At 41.5% G+C, this 24489-nt stretch overlaps 1 protein-coding gene across 3 annotated transcripts in view; it reads right to left on the reverse strand.

The window, feature by feature from the left end:
• The window catches only part of BTBD7 (BTB domain containing 7), a 100041-nt gene extending 75562 nt beyond the window's left edge, over window positions 1-24479 (reverse strand). For 2 of the 3 annotated variants that reach the window (XM_072986599.2, XM_020802210.3), the window contains exon 1: window positions 24340-24479. The gene's annotated coding sequence lies outside the window, so the exon portion shown is untranslated. Of the gene's footprint in view, window positions 1-24313 lie in introns of all 3 variants that reach the window. The other variant, XM_020802211.3, reaches the window with a different exon arrangement.
• Window positions 24480-24489: the final 10 nt, after the last annotated feature.

Genomic DNA, 24489 nt, shown 5'->3' on the forward strand with positions numbered 1-24489 from the left:
ATATTCTATGGTCAAATTATACAAAACCTCTGTAGATAAGAGACTCCTATATCTTATTAAATGTCTTTATCAGGGCACCACACTTTGTGTAAGATGTGGTACAGAAGGAAACCTGACAAAACCTATTCAGGCTAATAAAGAGGTTCAACAGGGCTATATATTAGCCCCCACATTATTTAACCTGTACTTAAATGATCTGCTTGGGTGGTGTCTTGGAACAGACTTCCATCCTCCTAGATCGGCAGAGACCAAATGCCCCCTACTGCTTTATGCAGATGACACGGTTCTTCTGTCACTATTGAAAATAGGCCTTAAACGGCTGATCCATACTTTTATGACCTACTGTAAGAACAACCAATTGGTTATAAATTTTGTTAAAACCAAACTTATGGTTTTCACTCAGTCTGTAACACCAAGAAATTGGACGATTAAATGGTAAACAGCTAAAGTATCTAGGTACAGTGGTGCCTCGCTTAGCGAGCGCACCGTATAACGACGAATCCGTATAGCGATCCCCTTTTTCGGGATCGCTATACGGAGCACCCAATCGCCGCACCTCGCATTGCGACGATTGGGGAGTCCGGCCGCCATTTTGGAGCCGCGTTCGGCGGCTCCAAAATGGGCGCCGGATGACCCGAAATGGCCCCGCGCGGTGTTTTCGCGCCCTCGGCAAGCGAGGGGAGGGCGCGAAAACGCGGCGCAGGCCATTTCGGGTCCGTTTTGAAGCCGCAAAACAGCTGTTTTGCGGCTTTAAAACGGCCGCGGACGACCCGAAATGGCCCCGCGCGGCGTTTTCGTGCCCTCGGCAAGCGAGGGGAGGGCGCGAAAATGGCTGCCCGGGGCCAGGAAACTTCTCTAAGTGGGAAGTTTAGGGCCGATTTGGAACGCATTAAATGAAGTTTAATGCGTTCCAATGGCTTTTTACTTCCCGCTTAGCGAAGATTTCACATAGCGAAGGTTAATCCGGAACGGATTAACCTCGCTATACGGGGCAGCACTGTATTATATTGCACCATAAACTTTCCTGGGCTGCCCATAGACGGTCCATAATCCAAGCAGCCCAGAACATGCAGAAAGCTATCTTGCGTTTTTTCTTTACTAAGAGGGGGCAATTTATACCAGCTGCTATCCAGGTTTTTAAGCTCAAGATTCTGCCCCAACTGTTATATAGTATACCAACTTGGATTCTAGGATTTCACACAAGTATAGAGAGTGTTCTTTCAATTTTTCTAAGATCCATTCTGGGAATGCCAAGATGTGTCCCTGCAGCTGTCTTACGATTATAGACTGGTCCAACATCACTAGAAAATTAATCTATTGGGCTTGCAAAAAACAGGCAAACTATTAACCATGTTTTAAAAATACAAATTCCTGAAGAATTTACATACTAATATCATTACTTTAGCATTGCAATTTTTTTTCCTTCTGCTATTTCTCCATGTGCATTTTCTATGTTGGACACTGACATATTGTACAAATTGGCTACATATACAGCACTATTTTAGTGCATATGAATTGCTCATCAGCTATTATAAGTGACCTCAGTCTAGTTTTAGAAACAAGTATAATAGCAACTGAAATCACTATGCATATCTTAGAAAGTGTTAAATTCCTCAGGTACACAAATATGTTTTTTTAATGTCACTTAAAGAGGTATTTACTGAAATAAGTAATTTAGTTCAGAGTATTTTTAGCTGCTGGATATTAACTTGGATTTTGGCCTACATTCCTTCAATCATCAATAAGAAAAACGTCTTTCGGATTGCTACTGGACAGCCCTCTGAAATGATTTTTCCTTGTCCCTTCACCTAAAGAGAAAAAAAGATACCCTAAAAAGCAAATCTGAAACAAAACTTATTAAGTTCCCATGAAAATACCTTCACACTAAGCAGAAATATTTAAACGCTTCACAACATTATGGCACAATACACAAACAAAGCAAAACCTCTCCCTCACTGCCACCCTGTTTGAATATCCTGGACACAAGCTAGATTTAAGAATTTTTAGGCCTACTAATTTCAGTGGGAAAGTGCTTAACTTCAGTTGAGCTGTATCATCAACAAAAGAAGGACTCGACATAACCTAGTAAAGCTACAAGGCTCTTTATTACACTGAGTAGTAAGGGGAAATACAAACAATTTCCACCACCCTGAAAGTATTTCGCTTGTTGTTTGTGATACTACTCAAATCTTTAAATGTTAAATACTGTTTCAACTGACCATTGGCCAATACTTGATGACAAACTAAGCTCCCCAGTTCTTTTTTCCTCTCAGTGTATTTAAGTTGCTTTAATTCTGTACATTAAAGCTTTTTTTCAGCTTCCAAAACAAAAGGAATTTCAAGCACATGTTTAAGAATTACAGTACTCCTCAAAAACAAAATCAGTTTAATTATTCTGCTTACAGTCACTGAACTTAGGTTTCAAGCCGCCAAACTTTTCACGAAAAACCCTTGCACACTGACAGTTTTGTATAGTGCAGCCAGTACTTTATGAAGCTAAGATTAATAAACAATTAGTTAAAAGTAACTGTTAGAAATTAATTGTTATGGAACCTTAACTCACTGGCATCAATGAGTAAAACTGAAATGTTTAGCTCATACCATTAGCATTATTAACATGATCATTTAAATGTTAATAGATATTTTGTACAGATTTGTACAAATTGCTAACATGCGCTGGATTATGGAGAAAGCCAGAGAGTTCCAGAAAAACATCTACCTCTGCTTCACTGACTACGCAAAAGCCTTTGACTGTGTGGACCACAGCAAACTATGGCAAGTTCTTAAAGAAATGAGAGGCCTGATCACTTTATCTATCTCCTGAGAAATCTATATGTGGGACAGGAAGCAACAGTTAGAATTGGATCTGGAACAACTCATTGGTTCAAAATTGGGAAAGGAATATGACAAGATTGCATATTGTCTCCCTGCTTATTTAACTTATATGCAGGATGCATCATGCGAAAGGCCGGACTGGATGAATCCCAAATCGGAATTAAGATTGCCAGAAGAAATATCAACAGCCTCAGATATGCAGATGATACCACTCTGATGGCAGAAAGTGAGGAGGAATTAAAGAACCTCTTAATGAGGCTGAAAGAGGAGAGTGTAAAAAATGGTCTGAAGCTCAACATCAAAAAAAACGAAGAATTGATGCTTTTGAATAGTGGTGCTGGAGGAGGCTCTTGAGAGTCATCTGGACTGCATAGAGAACAAACCTATCCATTCTGGAAGAAATCAACCCTGAGTGCTCACTGGAAGGACAGATCCTGTAGCTGAGGCTCTAGTACTTTGGCCATCTCATGAGAAGAGGAGACTCCCTGGAAACGCCCCTGGTTTTTGGAAAGTGTGAAGGAAAGAGGAGAAGGGGATGACAGAGGATGAGATGGTTATGAAGATACCAACATGAATTTGACCCAACTCCAGGAGGCAGAGGAAGACAGGAGGGCCTGGAATGCTCTGGTCCATGGGGTCACGACTTAACGACTAAACAACAAGAGCAAAGTACAAGTCACTCACACTCCCTGTTGTCAAAGAAAGAAAATGATTACACCTTCTTCAGAAACCACATTCATAACAGATAGACTAACTTTGGTAGTATAAATGGAAGTCGACTACAACACCCAAAAATCTTAGGTAAAATAATTACTGTAACAAGCTACTTTATTTCTGAGTTTCTGGGAGTTATTGCCTAAGACCATTAAAAGCCCCCACGTTGGTACCGGCTGCTTAGTTAGCTTCTCCTATTACAGATCTTCAGCATACCATTATAAGAAGCATTCTAAGTACACAGATCTTATTAAAAGGTACCTCTGAGAACTGCTAGCCTATCTGACCCCAGGCAACTTCCTGTACTTAGTTTGCAGTGACTATGGTACACTAATCAGGTCAACTGCCCCACAAACTGGGGGAGTGGACTAACCTGTGTTACCTACAGATAGCATTTTCGTATTGCTGAAATTTTATTATTGAACTGGTAAACACATACAACTGGGCTTCAACATTTTGAAACCAATTCTTCTTGGACATCTTATAGTTAGCTGCAAATGAAAAAGAGCCTCTATTTGCACTGACAAGGTTAGTTTTCTTTTCTCATGTTCATTCATCGAGCATCTCATTTTGTGTTTCATTCAAACAAGCACATTTGCAAGTCCCCATGGGGTGGCAGTTCAACTAGGTCATTAGCCTAGTATGAAGACAATTTAAAAGGAGAGCCCATGCAAATCATCCCAGCGTTCTCTTGCACAGAGACTGCCTCTCATTTTGCTCTAATAACATTATTTTGTAGCCAGCTGCCTCCTTATGTAGTAATGGTTCCCAACCCTGGACGTCCTGGTGACCTTAGATTATAATGCCCAGAAGCCCAAAAACATGAAATTCTTGGCTGTGTTAACTAAAATATCTTGGTATTATAAGCCTAAGTGCAATGAAAAGCCAAGCTTTGGCTATCTATTATAAGTTTGACTTATGTTTTAATAAACAAAGCAAAAAAAAAAAAAAAGCAAAGCGTGCTGCTTATATACCGCCCCATAGCGCTTCAAGAACTCTCTGGGCGGTTTACAATTTAATTATGCAGGCTACACATTGCCCCCCCCCCAGCAAGCTGGGTACTCATTTTACCGACCTCGGAAGGATAGAAGGCTGAGTCAACCTTGAGCCGGCTACCTGGGATATGAACCCCAGGTCGTGAGCACAGTTTTAGCTGCAGTACAGCGGTTTAACCACTGCGCCACTACTAATTTTTAAAACATTATTTTTAAATATTAGATTTTGAGTGCCTTTTTCTGGCACTTGTCCACAGAAGTAATTAATTTAACAATAACGTGTTAAGCTTTACACATTATTCACAACGTCTAAATATAGTACTAGACAAATCAACAGGGCTTGAAAAATGCACTTGTCCACTCATTTGTGATCAGTAAAAAATGCTGCTCAACAAGTCACAGCTCCATGCCTGCCTGCCTCCTTCCCCTCCGACTGTCTCTCTCTCTCTCGCTCTAATCCTGCAGTCCTCCCCTCCCCCCTCCCATTGCAAAAGGAAAACTGCCCTCTTCTCCTGAGAAGAGAGTTCGAGTGGCACATAGAGCTCTGCAGGAGAATGTAGAGTAGTCCCATGCTAGACAATATGAAGATTCCCTGCTCCCAGTTTCAAGTGAATGAAAACACATCCTGGGGTGGGAGGGAACCGCGGCTCCTTAAGAGGACAGGCACTTTTGCTTTCAGTTTTATTTTTGCTGGGGACATTCAAAAGAAAGGCATTCAAAATACAAGCTTCATGACTCCACAGGCACACAGGTAATAAAGCAACCCAAATCTGAGGGTATAAATCAGTGATTCCCAATCCCAATAAATTGCAAGGCTATAGTCGGGTCATGCTGACTGGTGAAATTTTTAACTAACCGGTGAAACATTCTAAAAATTTTCAAGCCCTGCAAATCAGTATCTCTCAGGCTGACAGACTGAAAAAATTCTTTACATGAAGCAAAGGGGAAACTGATGTACATTTTAAAAAAAGATTAGGAACAATCAAAGTTCTGGATTTTTCAAAGCCTAGATCACAAGCACATTACAATTACGCTTATGTAACTGGTTTTGGGTCTAAAATTCTCAGACAAGGCTTACTTGAATTCTGTTCAAGGAAGTTGGGAAAGGGTCATACTGTAAGCACTATGAACGGATCAAATATTTTCCTTTCCGTTTCATTTCCTAGTCAAGAAGGATAATTTTGTCAGCTCTGGAGCTGATGCACATACTTTCTATACCTTCAAAAGCAGTGGTAGCAGGGTTGTTACTGGGGTTTTTTAGAAATCAATTGCAAGATTAAAGAGGAAAATGGAAGCCTCTTTCTGCCCAGGACTGATGTAAGCTTATCAGGTCACAGGACATGATGTCCCTCATCTGATTGTAAAGGAGTACTCTGTCCACAAAATTTTTCAAGATGTGCCAGATTAGAAATAGTTTATTTTTGGCACATAGGAGTCAGGCAAATACATTCAATGAGATATGTTTACATATTATATGCTACTATGAAGGTGTGGTGTAGTGACAGAGTGACAGACTAGGAGAGTGATGGCAAACCTATGGCACGCATGCCACAGATGGTGCACAAAGCCCTCTCTTTGGGCATGTGAGCCATAAATCACCATCAAGAAATACTTACTCATCCTCTGATCCTGGATTTTGGCACTCACCTCTGCTGGTGCAGTGGTTCAGCAGAGGGGTGCAATGGCGACCATTATATTTATTTATTCTATTTATTTATTCAATTTTTACCCCGCCCCTCTAGACAACGTCTACTCGGGGCAGCTTACAAAAATTAAAGTCTAGCCCAATGGGGGATTGGAGGACCAGTAAGTATTTCTTTGTTAATACCGCCCATAGGGGGGAAAAACCCAAGCATTTAACCCTTGCAGTGCATGAGCAGTTGTTTCTTCTAAACTAAAACCTCAGTATTCGGGTTTTAATTGCAGTGTTGGGCACTCGGGTTCAAAAAGGTTCACCATGACTGAACTAGGACTTTGGAAAACTGGGTTTGAATCCCCATTTGGTGATAGAAACTCACTGGTTTAGTGGAACTGGTAAAACCACTCCTTAAATATCTTACTTACTTTAAAGGCTCTATTAGAGTTGTTACAAGTGAGTTCCAACTTGATGGCACAGGACAGAAACATACACGATGAAAGTAAGGCAAATATACAATAAGTGTGTGTGTGTGCATGCGCATGTACACACAAGGAAAAACAGAAAGAAAAAAAGAAAGGCTGTCATGATAGGTATCAAAATCAGTTTTTACTGCTGTTTCCAACAGCAGAGAGATGAATTTTTCTGTGGCATAACGCTTCGAGACAAAGCAATGGCCCTTCTTCCCTTATTTTTCTCAAAAGTGATTAACCACCAGAGGAAGCCAACTCTAATATGCAGGCCCCCTATTGCCGGCACGGTTAATGGTTTATCCTCTGTTTTTAAAGCCATTATCGCACATGTGAGTCCCACAAATTAGAATTTTTAAAATCTATTCTTAGCTGATCACTCTGGCTGACTACAAGATTTTACTTGTTTTCTTCCTTCAGCATCACGAATAATCACAGCCTCCCTATAGCTACATCTTTATGCCCCAGTCTGCAGAATTCCCAGCACCTTTAGCTTTTCCTCATAGCCAGTCTAGATTAAACGCACAAAACAAGAACTTGCTTATGCTAACTTTAAAGAAGATTTTCCCAACTCAATGGCTTCCAGATATATTGAACTACATTTTCCATCATCATCACTCGTCATCAGTTAGCATGACCTCTATAGTCTATCAGGAAGGCACTATGTCTGAGGAGAGCTGCTATAAAACATTATGCACGTGGTGCTGTATCGCACCTATGAAAAGAGATGGTGTATGCTAACCTTGTTATAATAATGTACTTTATCACAGAGCAACCTAGAAGTTGTTTTTAAAATGTGATAGAAAAACCTAACAGAATGTTTGCTGTCAGCATACAGAATGCCTCATTTTGTTCTGTCTTGGTATGTTCACATTCTACTAGACCAGACCATGTCACTTTGAAAAATAGTCTTCAGTACAAATAAGCAACTTTATAGACAAATAAAGGGCAGCTGCAGGGGAAACCCCCAATAGATGAGATCCCTAGAGACACTTAAGATTCCCAGACTACTAACTAAACATGGCAAATTATGATCAAACGGCATACAGTTCTGCAACAATCTGTCAAAATTGCTTTAGAAGCACAGAGCTGAGGAACTAGACTATTTTGACAAACACATCTCATTCTGTCTACTTTCATTCTCTTTAAAGTTATTTTAAAGTATGAAAACTAAAGATGCAGATCTCTCTAATGTATTAGATTTAAAATTCACACTTGTTAAAATGCTGTTTCCTGAAACTTCTCCATTCAAAAACGAACAGCTGGAGGAGTTAATCATTCCAGCAAAATTACTGGCTGTGTCAGCTGAGCTTGTGGACTATGGTGATACGTTCAGTGACTCACACAGAGACTAAGAAAGAGTAAGATTCTGAAGTATATAAAACACAGCCTCATACAAAAGGGATGTATGGAATTTGAGAAGTGTTCACTCAAAACTATCCTGAAGGAAGCACATAAAGAACAACACTTTCCCCCTAAGGAAGACCTTTACAAACAGTATGAGCCTTACAGTGGTGCCTCACATAGTGACGTTAATCCATGCAGCAAAAATCGCTGCTAAGCAATTTCATCACTATGCGATTTTAAAAAGCCCATAGAAATGCTTAACCTGTTTAATCCGTTCCTATGGGCAAAAAACTGACCTTAAAGCGAAGATCCTCCATATGGCAGCCATTTTCGCTGCCTCTTAAGCAAGGAATCCATTCCTTTACACAGCGGATGGCCATTTTTTTTTACCCGGCAGCCATTTTGGAACCACCGATCAGCTGTTAAAAAATCACCGCTTTGCGATGATCGGTAAGCAAAACAGGGAACCGATCATTGCAAAGCAAAAAAACCCCATTTAAAACATTGCAATGTGATCGCTTTTGTGATCGCAAAAACTTAATTGCTGTGCAGTTTCGTCGCTAAACAGAGCGCCCGTTAAGCGAGGCACCACTGTACTTAAATTCTGGTCATGACTTTCAATTTTCAAACTTTTAAAGCAGAGTTCTGTTCAGTACTTTCAAGACAGATGAGATATTTTGACAGAAACTACTAGTAGCAATTGCTTTTGACAAAAAATAAGCAGGACATGTTTGGAGGCAAATAAGTCAGATTTGACAGAAACCCACTGAACACAATTCCAACTCAATTAGGCAGCATGTTTGCAGAATATAATAAATTCCTATTCAATGCTGTAAAAAAAATCCTGGTTTATGAATGTGGGATATGGTGCTTCTGCACCCCGATTCAAAAAGCCAGGAAATGGCCCAATATTGCTGCATAATATCATGCCAGCATTGCCAACAGGAAAAAGGATGCCAAGCTTTACATACTAAAATACAGCCTGAATGTTGACAACACCAGTGGCACCAGTCAAGATTATCTACAGCAGTGATGGTAGATCTTTTTGAGCCTGAGTGCCCAAACTGGGGAAAAAAAACCAACCGGGGGGGCGGGAGCAGGAGCAGCAGCGGCAGAAGTTGGAATCCTGGGCATGGAGGTGCCTCCAGACCGCATTCCAGATCCACCTCCAGTCGTGCCCAATCCTGCCACTACCTATAGCTCGGCGAGCCCGCTGCTGCCAACACCAGCTGCTCCAGATCCTGGCAAGTCACCTGTTGGGGCTCTAGCACTGCGGCTGCCTCCTCAGGTACAGCTGCCAGGGGCAGCGACCCAGCGACTTATGGCTTGCATGCCCACACGTGCCATCACTGATCTACAGGATACCCTTTTGTGTTCACTGATGTAGCATTCACCCTGCTCATTAATATTTGTGTTGAGATTTACATGCACTAATAGACTTTGGTAAGGGGTGGAGTTATGTGAAGTGAAGAAAAGGAAGGAGAGAAAGAAAGAGGGTATGGGGAAGAGAGTGGAGGAAGAAGGTTGTTTAGTTGAGTTAATGACACTGGACTGTTATCACCTGTAACAACAAACAATTTCTATTTGGTTCTTAACGGCTTCAGGTCTGGTGATGAGGAAAGATATAGTACTGTGAGAGCCAGGCTGAAGAGAGGCGTACAGCAGGCTAAGAGAGATTATAAGAGGAAAATTGAAGAGCAATTTCACAATAACAATGTGAGGCTAGGGTGGCAGGCGTTTGAGCAAATAACTACAGTGGAACCTCAACTTATGAATGTCCCTACCTACGAACATTTCAACTTACGAACCGCTCTGTTCGCAAAATTTTGCTTCGACTTGCGAACAGAGCTTCAACTTATGAATGGGAAAAAATATGTTCTGTTTAAAATGTGTTCTCCTGCCCTTTTTTTAAGCTAAAAGGTGCTTGGTTTTGTTTAAAGGGTGCTTGAGTTAAAAAGTGTTATGTTTAGAAGGTGTTCCCCCCCCTCCTTTCTTGCCCTTTTTTTGACCTAAGTTCATCTTAGGTCAAAAGAAGAAAAATTCTCCCCCTAGTGGTAGAGTACGGATTAGCCGGCTTTGAATTAGTTCCTATGGGAACTAATGCTTCTGCTTGCGAACGGCACCTCTAGATAGGAACGAAAAACAGCCGGAACAGATTAAATGGTTTTCAATGCATTCCTATGGGAAATTTAATTCAACTTATGAATGTTTCGATGTACGAACACCATTCCAATATGGATTAAGTTCGTAAGTCGAGGTTCCACTGTAATTATAAATCAAATAACATCATTTCTGCTGAGGGGGAAGCTTCACTGGCCGAGGAACTGAATCATTTCTTCACTTGTTTTGAAGTGGGACTACCAGAGGCAGCAAAAAAACAGCCACTAGTCCACAGCAACTTCTATCTCACTGTGGAGGAGCATGAGGTAAGGAATGTTCTGAGGCCTGTTGATCCTAGAAAGGCTACAGGACCTGATGGCATTCCTGGTCGTATGCTCAAAGATTGTGTTGATCAGCTGGCTGGGATTTTCACCAAGATCTTCAATGGATCTTTATCACAGTCTATTATTCCACCCTGTTTGAAGGCCTCCATTATTGTTCCACTGCCAAAGAAGAATCTTATTAACAACCTCAGTGATTATAGACCAGTGGCACTTACATCTAACATGAAATGCTTTGAAAAGTTGGAATGCAAGCATATTATTTCTAGCCTTTCACCTCAAATGGATAAATATCAGTCTGCATACAGAACTAATGGATCTACGGAGGATGCCATAGCTATCACTCGCCACACTGCCTTGACTCACCTAGAAGAGCAAGGGACCTATGTGAGGACGCATTTTGTGGACTTTAGTTCTGCATTTAACACAATCCTTCCATATAGATTAGTGTCCAAACTCATGGAGCTTGTGTTTTCACATTCAATTTGTTATTTGATTATGGACTTTCTATCTGGCTGTTCCCAAAGAGTTAGTTTGGGGAATTACACCTCCTCAGCTCTCATTCTTAACACTGAAACACCACAAGGATGTGTGTTGAGCTCTTCACTTTACTCGTTGTATACATATGATTGCACACCCATGCATCAAAATAATATTACCAAATTTGCAGATGATACAACAGTGGCAGGGCTTATTTCTGAAGGGGATGAGTTAGCCTATCGGAATGAGGTGAATCAACTGCTTTTGTGGTGTGAAGATAACAACTTGACATCAAGAAAACCAAGGAGCTTATAGTAGATTATAGAAGAAATAAATCAGATATTCAGCCCTTGGTTATAAGTGTAGAGCAAGTGGAACGGGTAACCAGTTTTAAGTTTCTTGGTGTTATCATCAAGGAAGACCTGTCCTGGGGTGCTCATATTGCAGCAGTGGTTAAGAGGGCTCAGCAGAGACTACCGTATTTGCCGGCGTACAAGACGACTTTTTGGCCCTGAAAAACATGCCTCCAAGTGGGGGGGGTCGTCTTGTACGCCGGGTGCATGTCCAGCAAACCCTCCCTCTCTCCCAGCGAAGTCACTTACCTGGTAGTAAGACCGAGGAGAGCCCCGCTCCTAGCCTGGGAACAACCTGACTCTAGCGCCGAACAGCTGACTGTGGGGAACAGCAGAGAGGCGGCAGCCATTTTGAGATGCGACCACATGGCTGTTGCCTCTCAAAATGACTGCCACCTCTCTGCTGTTCCTTCTTCCAGCAAACCCTGGCTCTCTCCAAAAAGGAACCAAAAGGGGCAAAAGGAACTCTCCCCATGATGCAGCCAATGCAGAATCATGCATGCGGAAGAGGGGGTAGTCTTATACAGCATGTATATAACAAACTCTACATTCTGAGTGGGAATGTTGGGGGGTGGTCTTATACGCCCAGTCGCCTTATACACCGGCAAATACGGTATATTACCCGAGACTTCTCAGGAGACAACAACTGAATGGAAAACTGCAGGTAAGCTTCTACTGTTGTATCAAAGAGTATTTTCTCTTGACACAAGATCATTCAAGCCATCCCAGCATTACAATACATTGAAACTTTTATGCAGGTACAAGTGCCTCTCACGGAGCCTCTTTACCTTCTAGATGACCAAAGGAAAGAGAAGGGGAGATAATACCCCGTCACAATGCACAATCTATTGTACAAAATTGCCAGAAGTATGCAGAATATGAACAATGCCCAGAAAACAAGTCAAGTTCAGACTGAACAATTTAGCAAACTACAGCTCAAAGCTTCTGGGGGAGAGAGGAAGATGTGCCTCAAGGTCTGTAAGGTTTGTTTGTTTTCAAATTACTTGTTAACTTTCATTTTTAGATAACTTTCATTTTTAGATACATACACAAAGAACTTTTACCAAGTGAATCAAATTAACTACAAAGGAGGAACTATTGGGTAGAAATACACATATTATAGAATTACATAGTAGAAACATCTACTTCACTGTTACAGTATTTGGAACAAGGGCACTGGCATGTTCATTTGTCATAGCAAGCGTAAAACTACAACCAGGACAGCATGACAAGTCCTGGCTCTTCCTCCTAAACTTTGTGTTGGCAAAAGTGAACAGGGATGATCCCTGCAACCGAACAGTAAGGCTCTGGTTCCTCCCCAGCTCCAAATTACTGATGAACATTGTGGTTGTTTATTTGGCTACTGCACTACTGAAGCATTCAAAGAATCTCAACTACACAAAGCCAAAGCAGCCAGCCTTCTGTGTCACCCTTTTTCTGCTTCAGGGAGGAGTGAGAGGGGTGTATTCTTTATTTCTCTATAGCTAAAGTCTCTGCAGTGCCTAGGCCAAATAGAAACCACACAAATAATTTCCCCAGCTTCATACTGCAGATTCCGTATGCTCTGAGCACCCAGCAACCAAACCATAAAGGGAAAGAACATGTATGTCTGGGCTACCAAGGCAAGCCAAAAAATTACAGACTACAGTACATTTAGCCTGCTTGTGATATATCTATAAGCAACAGCATAAATGCATTGTGCATGGACATGTATGTGAATATATTACAGAAAGGGCTATCCTTGCCTCAGGAAGCTATACTGATTACCTCCTTGATACACCTCGGATGATACATGAAAACCTTGCTTAGTCAGCCCTTTTGCTGTTACTGATCATGAAGGTCAAAGGCTTTTGAAGTGTTACTGTACTTTTCTAATGATAATTTGTAGTTATTTTAATTGAGTCATCTTCCAAGAGTTTTTAATATTGAAATCTGATATAATTATGTGTTAATATTTATCACGGTTTTTTTCAACTGTAGTTTTAAAAAGTATACTGCAAGCTGCCTTGAGTCCCAGTTTCTGGGAGAAACAATAGTTGTTGTTTACAGTGGACCCTCGATTTACAGACGGCTTGACTTACAGACTTTTCGAGTTACAGACTTCTCTGGCTGTAAAATTTAGATTCGACTTGCAGCCGGAGAATCGACTTACGGACCAGAAAAAAACCAAAATGGAACAAAAATAGAATAAAAACTGCCAGTTGTGGGATTAATCAGTTTTCAATGCATTGTAGGTCAATGGAGATTCGACCTACAGACTTTTCAACTTACAGCCACCGTTCCAATACGGATTAATTCCTTAAGTAGAGGGTCCACTGTAGTTGGTAAGTCGTGTCTGACTCTTCGTGACCCCATGGATCAGAGCATTCCAGGCCCTCCTGTCTTCCACTGCCTTGGGTCAAATTCATGTTGGTAGCTTCGATGACACTGTCCAACCATCTCATCCTCTGTCGTCCCCTTCTCCTCTTGCCTTCACACTTTCCCAACATCAGGGTCTTTTCCAGGGAGTCTCACGAAATGGCCAAAGTACTGGAGCCTCAGCTACAGGATCTGTCACTCCAGTGAGCACTCAGGGTTGATTTCCTGCAAAATTGATAGGTGTGTTCTCTTTGCAGTCCAGGGGACTCTCAAGAGTCTCCTCCAGCACCACAATTCAAAAGCATCAATTATACGGCGGTCAGCCTTCTTTATGGTCCAGCTCTCACTTCCATACATGGCTACTGGAAAAACCATAGCTTTGACTATACAGACCTTTGTTGGCAAGGTGATGTCTCTCCTTTTTAAGATGCTGTCTAGGAATGTCATCGCTTTCCTCCCAAGAACCAGGTGTATTTTAATTTTGTGGCTGCTGTCACCATCTGCAGTGATCATGGAGCCCAGGAAAGTAAACTCTGTCACTCCCCTTCTATTTCCCAGGAGGTGATGGAACCAGTGGCCATGATCTTAGGGTTTTTTTTAATGTTGAGCTTCAGACCATTTTTTGCACTCTCCTCTTTCACCCTCATTAAGAGGTTCTTTAATTCCTCCTCACTTTTTGCCATCAGAGTGGCATAATCTGCACATCTGAGATTGTCGATTTTTCTTCCAGCAATCTTAATTCCATTTTGGGATTCATCCAGTCCTGCCTTTCGCATGATGTATTCTGTATATACCATATTTGCCGGCGTAAAGACAACTTTTTTGCCCTGAAAAACATGCCTCCAAATGGGGGAGGTCGTCTTATATGCCGGGTGCACTTCAGTTGGGCCAGGAGGGCGGCGGGCAGACTTTCTTGAAGGAGTCAACGACAACGCCGTTGAGTGAGTGACGCAGGGCCGCTCCGGCCAGGGAGAAAGGCAGGCTGGCGGGCAGGCAGGCAGGTGGTTGGTCCAGACAGAGGGAGGGAAGCAGAGCCGTCCATGCCTGAGCGGCCAGAGTCCGCCACCGGGCTGCCCACTGCCCACACGCCTCTGACCCAGCTGCCCACTCACCTGCCCATCCTCCTCCTCTGCTGCCGCCGCCCACCCGCCCATTTCCCCTCCTCCTTCTCGCCCTCCTCGGGCCTGATCGCTGGCCATGAACTTCCAGGGTGGGTCTGGGCAGAGCCCCGGGCAACCAGCGCCATAGCAGAGCCTGGCTGCCCCATCGAAGGTGGTATTTTGAGTGGAAATGTTGGAGGGTCGTCTTATATGCTGGCAAATATGGTAAGTTAAATAAGCAGGGAGATAATATACAGCTTTGTCGTACTCCTTTCCCCATTTTGAACCTATCAGTAGTTCCATATCCAGTTCTAACTGTTGCTTCCTGTCCCACATATAGGTTTCTCACGAGACAGATAAGGTGGTGAGGCACTCCGATTTCTTTAAGGACTTGCCGTAGTTTGCTGTGGTCCACACAGTCAAAGGCATGGTCAATGAAGCAGAAGTAGATGTTTTTCTGGAACTCTCTGGTTTTCTCCATAATTCAGCACATGTTAGCAATTTGGTCTCTAGTTTCTCCGCCCCTTCGAAACAATAGTTACATGACAGCAACTTGATTTCAAGATATTGTGATTCCTTCCACGTATTCTAGGTACAGAATACACACAAGTGGTTTATAATCGCCTTCTTTTGGGTATTTTTTGGGAACATGTAGTTTGACCAGTATCAAACAAGCTGGGTCATCTTTGATAAGACAAAATGGGGAATCAAACCCCAACCTCTGGCTCCATAGCCAGGTGCTCTAGCTCACTGAACTATGTACAAATCAAGCAAATAATTGCAACTGCCAGAACTATTAACCATGACAAAGTTAACAATGATTAACACCAGAAATAGCACATTCATACTCAAAACAGATCTTTAAAGTACCGTTGCCATATAGTGTATGCAGTTAGCCAAAAGAGTCCTAGTTCAAATGGCTCTTTATTTAGGCACACACTGCAGGCCCCAGGCTAAAACATATCTAAATTAGCAGAATGGCTATCATATCTACCTATTTTACGATGCTGTTGGGCTGTTTAAAGATTTGTCTATCAAAAGATGTATGTTTAAGGAAGTTTCCCCAAAAAAGAAGAGAAAAACCGGAGACTCAAAACTGAGTGGGAATTTCTCAGTAATTCAATATTCATGTTGTATATAACTTACACAACTGAGTCTTTAAAAAGTAATTTTTAGAACCTAAAGCATACTCATTTTAGTGGAGTATACATATTTTTATTGTTTTGATGATAGCTTGGAGTCAAGCAAATCAAGTATCACACTACAGTGGTGCCTCGCTTAGCGATTGCCTCGTTTAACGATGTATTCGCTTAGCGATGAGGTTTTTGGAGTGATTTTGCGCTCCGTTTAGTGATGTTCCCTATGGGGAAATTTTGCATAGCGATGTTCGGGACCTTGCCTCGCTTAGCGATGACAGTTTAGGTCCCCCTGTTTCGCTTAGCGATGTCCGTTTTCGCTATTTTAAGTGTGTGTTAAAATGTTCAAAAACTGTTTTAAATGCTTGGGATCCTTAAACCAGCTGTCAAACCTACAGTTCAATGCATTCCAATGGGGGCGAAAATTCACCAAAAATTAACAAAGACTCAGAACAAAGCCACATTAAGTTTGCAAAGGTTTTACAAGGCGCACTAACGATCCCAAACATTTAAAACAGTTTTTGAACATTTTAAGGCACTTTAAAAATAGCGAAGGCGGACCTGTCAAAACCATTGAAATGCATTGAATAGGCTTCAATGCATTCCAATGGGGGAAACATTGTTTCGCTTAGAGAAGTTTCCTATGGCGATTTTCGCTTAAGGACAGTAATCCGTTCCCATTGGAATGGATTATCCGGTTTTCAATGCATTCCTATGGGAAATGGTGTTTCGCTTAGCGATGTTTTCCCATAGCGATGTTTTTTTGGGGAACCAATTAAAATCGTTAAGCGAGGCACCACTCACTGTACTGAGAAAAGTCCCTGGGTAAATCAGAAAGGTTCTACTTCATAATTTTGTTTTATATCAGCACATACATTGAAATACAGCCTAAAATAAGAGGAAGAGGAAGGCAAAGTAAACGTTTACTTAGCAAGCTACTCATAACATAACTTTACCAACAGAACACATATGAATTGCCACTCCATCAACACAGTTTAGTTGTAAAGATTACAAAAGTCTATATACTTTCAGCTCCAGGAATTTGTATTACTAAGTGAGTATAATATGACTCTGAAGCCAAGAACTCCAGAAAATTCTAAATAGCTAGATAGTGACATAAAAACAAGAAACTCACAAAGAAGTGTTTTACTTGATTGTTTCCTGGTGAAGAACAGGAGAGATGCTCTGCATTGGGGAAAATACATCTTTTTACATAGGCTTTCTATTGCTGAAACAAGTAGTACCAAACACAAAATAGTATATGCTACCATTTGTCAAGATTTTCACAGATTTCTCCTAGATTTCACTCAGTTAAATACACCCTAAGTACTAAAGATCTGGTACTATGTATGTCAGCTCTTCTAGGTGGGAGAGCTGATACAACAACCTACCAAAGGTATTGTAGTCCATTCTCTAACAACTGTTGATGTTCTACTGGAGATGCTGCAAAATAACCAAGTTAATTGTCTCATTAATTATGACATTCGTCTCACACTGCCTGAAAGTATAGATCAGATTAACCATGTATTACCTTATTTTTCGCTCCATAAGACGCACCTTTCCATGAGATGCACCATTTTTTAGGAGAAGAAAACAGCAAAATATGTTTTCTTCGCTCCATAAGGCGCACAGACTTTCCACCTCCCTGTTTTGTGGGGAAAAAGTGTGTCTTATGGTGCGAAAAATACGGATAAATACAATCCAATGCAAAAAAAAAAATCGGTAAAGCATCTGAAACATACTAGTTTTAGTCTTGCTATGTAAAGTACCTAAGACAACAAGGAAAGATTCCAGATCAGATCATTTATTGATATCACTCAGTGTTATCTACTGTGCTTTAGCCCTAACTCTTTGATGTCTCCAGCAAATAGACCTTTCTCCTCACCTCTTATAACTGGCAGAAGACCCTTTTGCCTCAGTGAAGACGGGGTTGGGGACGGGCAACAAAGAAGCTTATCTGTAAGTTTTTGCCTAGACAGATAAGCAGAAACTCTACTAAATATATACAGTTAAAACAAGATTATCTTAAGAATGAGAAGGATAAATTGTTTTAGTTACACAGCCTTGGGTAGAGGTGAAATGTACAGCAGGTCAAAAACGATTCTCTTGAATCCAAGTGGAAAACAACCAGAAAATAAGCCAGAGTTTTAGCAGAGGGAAGAAAGAGGAACTGTTTTGTAAGGAAGAGACATCTGGCAACAACCCAAACAGAGAACATAAAAGTGAAGAAAGAATCAAAACAGAAGCCAAGACTTCATTCCTGAACAAGATAGATGTTAATACATAAAGAAATGATAGGAAGATTTGGGAGGAATAAGGAAAAGTCTAAGATGGAGATCAAATGGCCAAGAAGAAATAAACAGGCAGCCAGAGATGAAGAATTGGCATAAGAAAAGATCCCAGATGACTTCAACGAACACAATGAAACTTTCAACTCTTCTCTTCTACTAGTCCTATACACTACACATGCTGCAGACAATCCTCCAATTATACAGAGCAAAGAGGTAAAAGGGAGAAAGAAAAATTCTATCCTTTGTGCAGTTAGTGGGAGAGCAAAATACAATTTCTGGTAAACACATACCCTTCTCGGTCTAGTGCTCTACAAATCTGTGGAACCAAAAGTTCCACACAGCACAGTCACTGGTAAGGGATGATAGCAGTTGACACTGAATATATCTGCAGTATGTTGTGCTGGGGAACTGGCCACAATGGCAGTGCTTTGGCCATTGGTGCTATTAAATTTAATTCAGAGAAACAAATGTTGCCTCATGAAATTAAGCACTTTACCTGTTTTTACACACTGAATTTCAAGAAAGACTCTTAAAATATAAACCTGACAGAGCAGTACAGTAGCATGTCTATACATGTATACTAGGTTCATTTACAAAACTAAGTCTTCTCTTTAAAATCAAACAACCCCAAATCAGGTGCCTAATTACAACAGAACCATATTTTTATGTAGCAATAAAATCTACATAAATAAAATAACTCATGTAAACACCCAAATGCCCACTACCATCACTACCATCCAAATACCATGTTGTCCCCGTGACATTAAATAAGGAGGAAAACAGGGAATAATGGAATCATTAAGACCACGGTAATTTTAGATGGAAACTTTAGATGGGAACTTCTTGTTCAAATCATCCTGTTATGCAAATATATAAAATTCAGTTTTACAAGCTGAAGTATACACTTAAAATGCAAAGAGTAAAAATGCCACAAGGACAAGGAAGATCCTGCAAAAGCCAACTGATCAGCTATATTAAAACCACCTGCCTAATATCGTGTAACAGCTCTGATGTGTTGAGGCATGGACTCCACAAGACGTCTGCATGTGTCCTGTGGTATTTGGCATCAAAACACTAGCGGTAGATCCTTTAATTCCTGCAAGTTGCAAGGTGAGGCCTCCATGGATCGGATCCAGTGTTCTAGCATATCCCATAGATGCTCCATTGGATTGCGATCTGGGGAATTTGGAGGCTAAGGCAAAGTCTTGAACTCAATGTCATGTTCCTCAAACCTTTCTTAACAATTTTTGCAGTGTGGCAGGGTGCATTATTCTGCTGAAAGAGGCCACTGCCATCAGGGAACATCATTGACATGAAGAAGTTATGTAGTCTGCAACAATCTCTAGACAGGTGGCACATGTTAAAGTTGCATCCGCATGAATGCCAGGACCCAAAGTTTCCCAGCAGAACACTGCCTATAGCAAGGCAAACTTCTTCCATTGTTCCATGGTCCAGTTCTGACGCTCACATCCCCACCGTAGGTGCTTTTGGCAGTAGGCATGGGTCATCATGTGCATTCTGACCATACACAGTAAACTGTGATGCACTGTGCCCACAAGCCAGATGCTGATTCACTGGTTCACATTTGATAGGTATTAACTGCATACCGGAAACATCCCACAAGACTTGCCTTTTTGGAGATGCTCTGACCCAGTCATCTAGCTATCACCCAGTCATCTAGCCATCACTATTTAGCCCTTATCAAAGTCTCTCAGATCTTTTCCCTTGCACATATTTCCTGCTTCCAATACATGAAATTTAAGAACTGACTTTTCTCTGGCTGCCTAATATATCCCACCCATTGACAGATGCCATTGTAACAATGTAATTAATGCTATTCACTTCACCTGTCAGTGGCTTTAATGTTGTGGCTGATTAGTGTAGGTAAGTTGGCTCTCTATCTCTTGGCCATCTGCCGGCAGACAAAATTACTTTTTACTCAGGCAGGCCTTTGACATCTAAAGTGCTTATAGTTTAAGAGACCACTTCTATTTATTGATTAGCTTTTTTTTTACATTTCCAAACTGTTTTTAACAATTTACTTCAATTTCTTATCTAAATTTTACTATCAGCTGCAAGGAAAGTTATAAATATAATAATAAGTAATACACACACAAGGGAATCAAATATTGGTTGTTGTGGGTTTTTCGGGCTCTTTGGCCGTGTTCTGAAGGTTGTTCTTCCTAACGTTTCACCAGTCTCTGGTGAACCGATCATCGCAAAGCGAAATTCCCCCCTAGAGAATATTGCAAAGCGATCATTTTTGTGATCGCAAAAAATGCATCGCAAAGCGATTTCATCGTAAAATGAAGTGATCGCTATGCAAGGCACCACTGTATAATCATGTTCTCAGTTGCATCCTATGAACAAATTCAAAGACCTACCCCCCCAAAAAAAACAGAAGTGGGAAACCATCTTCCCAACCTTCACAACACTAATGAATTCCATGATATAAACATTTTGATCAGGTTATCAGTAATGCCACTCCCATCAGGTATGCAGCTTGTTGTCTTACATACAAGACTAACAGTTCTGAACTTGGCTAAATAGGCAACTTGGATTCTGCAGGTTTTATATAACTTCCAGACTATAATCTGGAAGAAGAGAAATGTTTAAAGTAAATTTCTAGCCTTCATTGTTGCAGATGAAAACCTATTAGCATGGTGGTATAATTTACTGATGTAATCTGCCACACTGTACAAATTGCCAGTCCTCGTTGCAGGCAGCATCACATGGCAATCCAATCGACTGAGAGAAGAATAGTTTTATCAATTTGTAAGTCACATTATACATTCAAAACTGGAATGTGGAACTTTTGGTCCTTCAGAAATTTTGTCCCACAATTCCTTTCCATTGACCATAGTGAGTAGAGCTAGAGCAAATTCCAGGCTGAAGTATCTGGAAGGCTGAAAACTCCCCACCTCTGATCTTGTGTGTGTGCATGTGCACATGTACATGTGTGCACAGTAATGTGTTAGGCTATCTCATTCTGCAAAAACAATTCTTATTTTAACAGGTTTTAGAAAACACTGTGGTTCTTTCCAGAAGTAATACCAAAACAAATATGGCATACGGGCTCATATACTAGATTTTCTTCCTCATAATTTTTGTTAAGTACAGTTTGCCATTATATGCAAGTGAGCAAGCCACATTTAGTGCTAAACTAAATCAGAGTGTGTCAACTTGTGACCCTCCATATACTGTTTGATTACAGCATCCATAATCATTCTGTAGTGGCTCTGCTAGCTAGAGATAGTGAGGGTGGCAATTCAACAACACTGGAGAACTACTCTAATCCATGATTTACAGCCCACTCTATACCACAGTTCTAGTTGTGGGTTTGGAGACAAGCAGTACCCATAACTTGCCACAGTGCCCAGACTGACAAGCTACCAAAAATCAGGAAGCAAATGAAGAGACATGTGAAGGCTTCCAGTCACCCAGCCACAGTCTGACATTACCTCTGAACTGAATACTGTACTATAAATATGCTGAACTTGCTAAGCACCCTTAGGACCAAATGAACATAACTCTTGCTTGTCTTCTCAAAACATAATCTACTACACTATTTCATTTCATTGAATTATGCCTAGGAAGACACTGTAGTCCAGTGTAACAAACAAGAATTTGATGCAGTGGGAAGGAGGGACAAACTATTAGAAGTTTTGTGTAGAATGGACTCAACTGTTCAAATTACACTACATGGAAGGTGAAGAGAGATTTACACATTGGTAAATTGCCACAAGGTCTTCAGACATGCTAAATATTTCATAACTCTGCCATAGAGAAATGCCTTGAATTGCTTAAAGTATGTGATACAAAGTTATCAACAATAAGCCCACATTTCAGTAGGCATGGGTCTGTAAGAATTACAAACATATGCTTTTTATATGGAGCAATATCTACTAACAATTTCAGTAGCTATGAGCAAAAGATGCTACTGGTTACGGAGCTATGTCTACTATACACACACACACAAACAAACAAACACAAACACACACACACACACGAGGTGACACCAAAGTATGTGGTACTTGGGAAATGGACTGTTGTTATAATTTTATTCCAAAGTGGCTTATACCTCTTTGCATACCTTATATGCATGCATATTTTCCAACTCTTTTGCCTGCTAACAGAATAAACTGCTTTTCCCTACTGCTTTTCACACTTGGGAATCTTCAAGATCTAAAATGACCCCCCAATATCTATGAGCATAATTCTACTGAACAAAAAACAACTCTATAACTGTGGTTAAAAGAGGGGACAGATAATGATGTGATCACAGAACAAGAAAGCTCTCCCTGCATATCAATAATGGGATTAATCCACAGATAATGCACACTTCTCAATAGTGAAGCATCCAGAACATCTTTGGGTCAAGAGGTCAAAATCTACCTCATGTGGAAAATTAATGGAACCAAGAGAAAACTGAAACAGCTAGAACTGGCACCATTATCTTCTGAATCTATTACACTCACCATTTAAAGCAAGATAAGGATGCTGGAACCTGTATGGCAAGAGTCTCTCAGCAATCAGTAAGGTGAGTTTCTGGGGAAAGGGCTTCATTTTTGGACTTCAAATGAATCACAATACTCAATGAACTAGGATGACAGATGTCCTGCTGAGGAGCAGTAGGAGAGAGTCTACATACCCATGTTAAACTTTGGACCGCTACTGAATATACTGCCTAGTATAATTTCTAACCACTTAGGTGAACAGTTCTTCTCCACTGAGTGCTTTACTGATTAAAGTTCTATCCCAACTGTTAACTAGAAATGCTCAAAACTGCTGGGAAACATAAAAGTGACAAGCGTTCTTACGTAAGTATCAGCACATTCTATATCGATACAAAACCCCACCCCCAATTTTCCAAAATCTGGAGCCTATTTTCTGATCATGAACAACCAAGCATTACCTTACACTGCATACAGAAAAGTGGATTTACGCAGGGAAATCCACACTTACCTCTGTGAGGAATGTACAAAATCAAACAATAAGCTGTGAGATGAATATTTTATAATCTATCTATCACTCATCCTCAGAACGCTACAAAATAGATCAATGTAAGTCATGACTAACAGGAGGGAAACATCTTGCTCAAGAATTCTGAAATAAAAGTACAGAAGACAGAATGCATGGGTAGTGGTGGAGGGTTTCGGATACATTTGTTCAGTACTCACAAGTTTGGTCATCTACCAGGAGGGCCTACATAAACTGACCTGCAATGTAAGTCTACGCTTGCTTACTTGGAAACAAGTCCCACCGTTTCTTACGTTTAAGCCAGTATGTACTGCCACATAAGTTACTCCTATCTAAGACTGCAGCCTTATTGTAAAGGAACACTGGGGGAATGTTCCTATGCCATACTGTTCTTCTCTAGCCAATGCTATCAAATTAAGATACATTAACCATATATACATTTACGGGACATAATTGGTGTCAACTAGAAACAAAGGTGAAGTTCCCACACAAGCACACTCAAAGACAAACTTGAACTAAGAATATTGAAGCGTTACTCAAGCTACTTTTAGATATTGTACTGTTGGGGGGGGGGGAGGAATAGGTCGCAGACGAGGCATGGGTCCCATACACACAGCACCTTAGCCTAAGGTGGCAAAGGCTCAGGGGCAGAATTCAGCCGCGGCCCCCACTTCAAAAGTACGGAATAGGAAAACAAAGCAAAAAGCTGGAAAGAATGTGAAAGGGACAGAGGATGAGGCTGCGGACGTTCATGAGTGGCACCCCGTACGACGAGACAGACAGAGTACAGTAAAAGAAAAGAAGTGGGGAAATAAAGGGCGGGTGTTTGCCACAAGTGCAGAAACACCGACTGTCAGAGGTCTAGCGCCTTGACGGGGAAGGAATACGGCCGAAAGTACAGAGGGCAGCCGGAGGAAAGAGTTTAAAGTCCAAGAATTGGGGGTCGCCCTTCGCCCCACTGCCTCCAGGACCTTGCTGGGATTTTTTGAGGCGAACTCTTTGCAACCCCGACGCGATAAGGAGAGGGGCGCTGGGTCAGGACCCTGAGGCTGCTTCTAGGAAGGCGAGGAGGAACAAGGCTGGACTGGAGCCAGTCTTGCAGCCCCAGAGGCCGGCTGTGGTGTGGGGAGGGGGGTTAGCTACCCCCTCGTAGGTCCCACTTTCGCCCCCCACCTACCTGCCTCGCCTCGTCTTCCCACTCACCAGGCGCATCGTTAGTTACCACCCGGAGCTTCCATGACCTCCGGCTGGGCTCCTAGCGCCGACCCGCCTCAGCGGCTCTCGTCATCCCCTCCTCGGTCTCCTCCGGCCGCCGCTGCGGCCGCCATTTTGATCCACAGCTCCGGCCAGACT

The sequence above is a fragment of the Pogona vitticeps genome, chromosome 1 (assembly GCF_051106095.1).
Source record: "Pogona vitticeps strain Pit_001003342236 chromosome 1, PviZW2.1, whole genome shotgun sequence".
Lineage (NCBI taxonomy): Eukaryota > Metazoa > Chordata > Lepidosauria > Squamata > Agamidae > Pogona > Pogona vitticeps.